General features: G+C 40.4%; 1 non-coding gene across 1 annotated transcript; it reads right to left on the reverse strand.

The window, feature by feature from the left end:
- Positions 1 to 3383: 3383 nt before the first annotated feature.
- LOC142444076 (U8 small nucleolar RNA) lies at positions 3384 to 3518 on the reverse strand. The gene has a single exon (XR_012783751.1). It is a non-coding gene; the product is annotated as a U8 small nucleolar RNA (small nucleolar RNA).
- Between the last annotated feature and the right edge of the window lie 3232 nt (positions 3519 to 6750).

The raw sequence follows: 6750 nt of genomic DNA on the forward strand, positions 1-6750 counted from the left end.
TTTCAGGCACAAGGGATGAGATTTGAAAGACAAAACACGAGTATTGGTTAATAAGTTTTATTTAGGGATCATGGGAATTACAGAAATCAAAGGGAATGAGATTAAGGGATTCGGGTAGTTGAGGGAGGTTGAAAAGGAGACACCTGGCCTATAAGGTATAAAGGCTACAAGAACTTCAGTAGCACAGAAAAGGAGAGAAACGGGTTTTAATACAGACTCACTAGCAAGCTACAATAGAGTTTGGTGAAGAAGGAGTAAATGGGGTCTTCCCTGGCTGCTGTCACTGCCTGCCGTCAACTAGGAGATAGCAGCAGATAAAGAAACAGAGAGAGGGGGGTAGGGGGTATCTCAGAGGGCCTGCAGGGTGAGAGCAAAGGACAGCAAGAGAGCGAGCTTTATAGCAAGAGAGAACAAAGGATGATCTCGGGGATTTAAGTCTTTGGGATGTCTACAACTCTTTTAGACAGGAGGGCTCATGTGCATCTTTCTTGTTGGATCTTTCTGCACCCCTGGTGGACACTCACGTCTGCAGGCTGTGAGATAGGGAGCATGGATTTGTTTACAAACAAATAGCAGAGGATCAAAGCTGGCTGAGAACTGCAAACAGCCTTGCCATTGGATTTTTAGAAATCGTGAAACACCTCATCAAGCGGAGGGCTCTGGCAGACATTATGCTGAGTGAGGTTAGTCAAGCACAAAAGGGCAAATACTATGAGTTCACTGCAGTAGGAGCAAGCAGTAGCATGAACACAAGCTCAAGCTTGCATGCCATCCAGTCTTCTGGTGGGGGGCCACACAACTTGGAAAAGAGCTAGACCGGTGCCATTCTGTTATATCCTGTCTCTGCTCATTACATTAGGGTGTATCTTGGAGGTGCGTCATCTCTCGGGGTTTACCCTCTTGAAGCTATGGTTTTGTTGTTGCTGTTGTTGTTTTTCCCAACAGTTCTATTGGCATGTAATTCACATATCATACAGTTGAACTGTTCAATCATTCAATCACATTCAGGATAGTTGTTCAATCACATCAAGGGGAGTTGTACAATCACCACCACATCTATCAGAGAGCCCTTCCACCGCTCCTCCCCTACCTCCCCGCCCCCCCCTCCCCCCCCGTAGCCCCCGTGGTCATATCACCTTCCAACTGCACTTTACAATCACTATCAGTTCTAGTGCTCCTTCTCCCCTCCCATCCTCACTGTTCACTCCTAAAATCCCCCTTCCTTCCCCATTGCCCACCCCAACCCCTTTATTCCCTACAAGACCTTGTATCAGTTATTATAACCATACATCCATTCCTCCTGTGCTTCCCAGCTGGGAAACCTAACAGAAAATAGTGCAAGACAAATCACACTAAGGTGATAAGGATAAGATCATATAAGTATAAAAGCAAAATTAGAAATGATTTGTAAAAGGGAGAAGACCCCTATCAACATTCAAAAAGCCAGGGAAGAAATTTCTGTTATGAAGCATCTAAGAGATACTTGCACCCAGTACTAAAGCAGGTCTTGTCTATAAGGAGAACAACTGGCCTGGCTCCCATTTCTATCATAAAAAGAATTACATTGGTCCCTCTCTGATAGTAAGCCTGTTCTGGACTCTTGCCTTTGGATCTTCCAGCAGCTCAGTCTGACGACACTCTCTGCCTCTACTGTCCTCCACAGTCTTCTCCAAGTTGGGTGTTCATAATTTTAGCTCTGATACTTTTCTTTTCACCATATTAGAATTTTATAAATGTCATTTCTTTCAAAATATGCAATTTCTTCCATAATCAGTCTCCAGACATACTTTTCCTTTATGGACTTCTTGTTGTCATTTCCCTCTTATCTCGACCACCCCTCCTTATCGCCCCTCCCCCATGGGTTCTTTTTCTATAGGCTCAATGTCCCTGCTGTCATTCATCGAAAAACAGAGAAACAAGTAATACAACTCCAAGACGGTGACCCCAATGGAAGTTGTGTGATTTGTTGCCTTGTTTTTTGGTAAATGAAACCCAGGGATGTTGAGCCTGAAGGGAAATAACTATAACAGGAGTTGGAGGTAAGGGGAATATAAAGGAGGAGGTAAGAAAGGAATGAGGTCAAGAAGTCCAGGAAGGGAAAGTATGTGTGATAGTTACACAATTTCACGTTAATTTGATAAATAAGATTGAAGGGGTATAGTCTAGCCTGTCAATCAGGTCACAGCATGGTGATCCCTCCTTGTGGGTGTGGCCATCTAATGAGGATTCTGGGACTTATTCTCTGCCTCCCTGGAAGCAGGACACATTCTCTGCTTCATATTCCTGTTGACAAGCCACACAGAGTAACACTGATGGTAGCCAGAGCCCTGGAAATGCATCCACCGCCTTTGCCCCCCAGGAGTTTCCTCCCACTGGCCTGTGATATTTCTGCATTCATCATCATTGCATGTGCTGCATGAGTCTGAAAAGGAATTCATTGGGCTAACATCGAATGCATGAACTTGATCTGGACTGGGCTGGGATATTTTATTGATGTATAATTACTTCTTGATATAAAATTATCTCTTACATATATATGATTGTTTATGGATTTGTTTCTCTAGTCAACCTGGGCTAACACTATGTTTTTGAATGTATGTAAAATTATGGAAGAAATTTCACAATTATGTTTGACATGATTGGGTTATGGAATATATGATGTATGTATTGGCTCCCAAGTTACCGTATTTTTTTTTAAAGGGCATAGATCTAGGAGTGAGTTTGGGGTTTGCACTAAATTCTAGCTCCAACTTAAGAATAATTACTTCCCATATCATGGTCCTGCTCCATACTTACCTTCATGAAATGGTCACTGAAGATAAGGGTATTACATCAAAGTATAGTGAAGAAAGTGGATAGTGCCCAACTATCGATAAGAATAGTGTCTGGGGCCTTAAACTTGTATTCAAACAAGCAGCCATCTAAGCAAGGAATCAACTCAGTCCACACAGAAGAAGGACTCCAGTTTGTGTGATCCAGAGATGTCAATCATAAATTCAAATATGGTGAGGAGAAAGGCATCAGAGCAAATATTATAAACACCGAATTTGGGGAGGGGTAAGGGGACAGTGAGAGCTCAAAACCCATCAGCAGAGTATCTGGTCCAACTGAGCCACTGGCAGATCCACTCTAGCCACAGACAAGATTCTCAAATAGCCTTACTATCAGGCAGAGACCAATTTTTTCTTGTTTATGCTCAATCAACCTTGACACCTGGCCAGTAAACCACCCTATAGACACTACCTAAATTTGTTCTAGGTGCAAATATCTCTTAGATGTCCAATTACAGAAATTTCTTCCCTGGCTTTGTGAATGTTGTTGGGGGTCTGTCCTTTCTATGCATTATTTGTGTATTTGTCTGTATACTATATATATTTTTTTAAATCAGACAGGAGCAAACAGGACGCTGCGAGTCCTGCTCACAAGGAGACGCTAATCACATATCATGAGAGCTCCGATCATCATTTTATCTCTGTTCTCCAAGAGGAGGAACAGGTAAGGATTAACTTTACTGACGATACTATTATATTTTATCCTTAGCACCTTAGCGTAATTTAGTTCGGTTTGCTTTGGTTTGGTTGGGTCTCCTATCTGTGAACCACAGGAGGAGTGAATGAATAATTAGAATAACTGATGAAAGGACTTATAGGGAATACAGGAGTGGGGAGGATGATGGGGAGGGTAAGGATGACGGGGAGGGTAAGGGATGATGGGGAGGGTAAGGGTAAAGGGTGAAGACCAGGAAGGGGAGGGAGAATTAGAATTGATTGTAATTGCATAACTCATCTGGAAAGCGATTTATGGTAACTAGGGGAGTAGGGAATTTTCTAAAAACATGATGTCAGGGTGATTGTACAATTCTTCTTGATATGATTGAACTATTGAATTATATGATATATATAAATTACTTGCCAGTCTGGATAGACCAGAGGATGTACACTGGTATAGATAGGAACTGGAAGCACAAGGAATCCATGGTGGATGATCCCTTCAGGACCAGTAGTGTGAGTGGCGATACTGGGAGGTAGAGGGAGGGTTGGTTGGAAAGGGGGAACTGATTACAAGGATCTACACGTGACCTCCTCCCTGAGGGACAGACAACAGAAAAGTGGGTGAAGGGAGACATCAGACAGGGGAAGATATGACAAAATAATAATTTATAAATTATCAAGGGTTCATGAGGGAGGGGGGAGCAGGGAGGGAGGGGGAAAAATGAGGACCTGATGCCAGGGGCTTAAGTGGAGAGCAAATGTTTTAAGAATGAGGGCAATGAATGTACAAATGTGCTTTATACAACTGATGCATGTATGGATTGTGATAAGAGTTGTATGAGCCCCCAATAAAACCATTAATAAATAGATAGATAGATAAGCCAATAAAACTGATTTAAAAAATGAGTCGACTTGGTTCCCAAGCATCACCTCTGTTTTCTCCTCATAGTTTTATGGTTTCATTTCATTTTCATTTCTGAACTGAAATCAGAGGAGTTCATTTTTGAGCCTCACCCATTTTACACTCCGTAACATTCATTTATACTTAATTTGTGTATTTGTTACTATAAAAATGAAGAACATAAAAATTGTAATTATCAAGTAAATAAAACCAAAATCTTATTGCTATAAATTGATTTAGGTCTCAAAATTAAATCTCCTATCTTGTGTCAGTTTTCATGTGTGGCCCAAGTTTATTCTTTTTTTCTTTTTGTTTTTTGGTAGAAATTCAGGTGTCTTAACACCATATATTAGACAATCATTTCCTCATTGGATGAACTTTACACCCTGATTAAAAATTAACTGATTACAAATGTATAGGTTTATTTTCAGACTCTCAATTCAATTCCATTGGTCCATATATACTATTGTATCAGTTTTGTTATTAGATGCTACAAAGTTGGCTCTGATTCTCAGTGAACCTATACATAACAGAAAGAAACACTACCCTGCCCTGCACCACCTTAACAATTGTTATGTTTGAACCCTTAAGAATCATCCTTGGACTGATGTTGAGTTTACTATTATCTCCTTTGCGTAATCAGAGGACCTCAGATGTGATCTTCACCCCATTTTACACTTTTTAAGATAAATTTATGCTTAAGTTTATGCATTTACTATTAAAATAAAGTACATAAAATTATAATTACCAAGAAAATATGCCTAAAAGTTTGTTGTTATAAATTGAATTCTATCATAACCCCTATATCTCCATAAATATAATCTATTTGGGAATAAGAGTTTCTTTTTTACATTACAAAAAACTACTTCAGGTTAGGGTATATCCTACACATAAACTTTTCAGGGTTATAAAAAGAGCAGATTAGAGATAGAAATAAATGAAATAAAGGGGCAAAATACAAAACCAAACCAAACACCTCACTGTCATTGAGTTCATTTCAACATAACAGCCCTATAGGACAAAGAAAGCTGCCACTGTGAGCTCCGAAGGCTGTAAATCTTCATGGAAGTAGACAGCCTCATCTTTCTCTAGAGTGGCTGCTAAATTAGAGCCGGGATCTTGTAGTCAGCAGCACCATAAAAAACCAATCACTACAACCAAGGCAAGATGCCATTTAAAGATCACACAGGAGTCAAAAACAAAACTGTGGCCTATTGGGGCTATAGAAGCTGACAGTGACAAGGTCTTTCCCTTAGAGCTGTCAGAGAAAGAGGCTTCTCCTATAGTTCGTACCTGATGTCAATTTCTAGGCTCCTGAATTGTGAGAAAATAAACGTTTGTTCTTTAAGACCACCGACGTTTGACATTTGTTACCGAAGCACTAAAAAAGTCCTTAAACTCACTGCCATCAAGTTGATGCTGATTTTTTGTGATCCTATAGGAGTTTCTAAAACTAGGTCTTTACAGTAGTAGAAAGCGCCGTCATTCTTCCGAGAAAGCGCTGATGGTTCCAACTGTTGACTTAATACAGCAGCCCAATGCATAACTACCAGAGCTTCACAAGAAAACTAAAACATCGATCATACATCTGCAACATAAATCTGTCTTTAATTAAGATTATGTATAACTTTACATTACTTTCTGGTGTCTTTTGAGCTATTATCAATTAATGGGGCCCTTCTAGCCATGGCTCCTTTTGTGGTCTATTATGACTCCAGATTTTAGATGCCTGTGACTATTATTCCATTTTGCAGGGCATTCTTTGCTATGCTTATAGGAGTGTGGTGGGATGGTGACCTGATATTGATGGAGGACGTAGGCTGAGCCACATCCTATGTTTCCTTGAAGGCTTATTTAAGATCTCGCTTTAGTAATGGGTGTGAACCAGGCCACACCATTTGTTTTCCTTGAATATATAGTGGTGTCACCATACATTTCTACACACATCATCTCACATGGAAAGCCAGACTGTTACGTGACCAAGATTTGGTAGAATCAAGAATATCTACTCTGGAATTTGGACATTTTGGCTTCCTGGCTCTGAACCCTGCATTTGGCTCAATACTGCCTCTTGGATGTGGGGCTGAACAGCACCCACCACCAACGTGGGACATTTCCTCAAATATTAGTTATTTTCTGTAGGACAGTGCAGTGAGTCGTAGAACCTAGGAGCATGAGGGAATATCCTTAAGGGGGAGTAGGGTAAAACGGAGGTAAATAGCATCTTTTTCTCATTCTTCTGCACCACTGACATCCAGTTTTTCAAACACCATTTGTTTGAAAGCGCATCTGCTTCCCATCTGATATTTTTTTTGTCCTTTTTCAAAAGTCAGTTGTCTGTATGCTGCTGTTTTTATT

The sequence above is a fragment of the Tenrec ecaudatus genome, chromosome 3 (genome assembly GCF_050624435.1).
Source record: "Tenrec ecaudatus isolate mTenEca1 chromosome 3, mTenEca1.hap1, whole genome shotgun sequence".
NCBI classification, from domain to species: domain Eukaryota; kingdom Metazoa; phylum Chordata; class Mammalia; order Afrosoricida; family Tenrecidae; genus Tenrec; species Tenrec ecaudatus.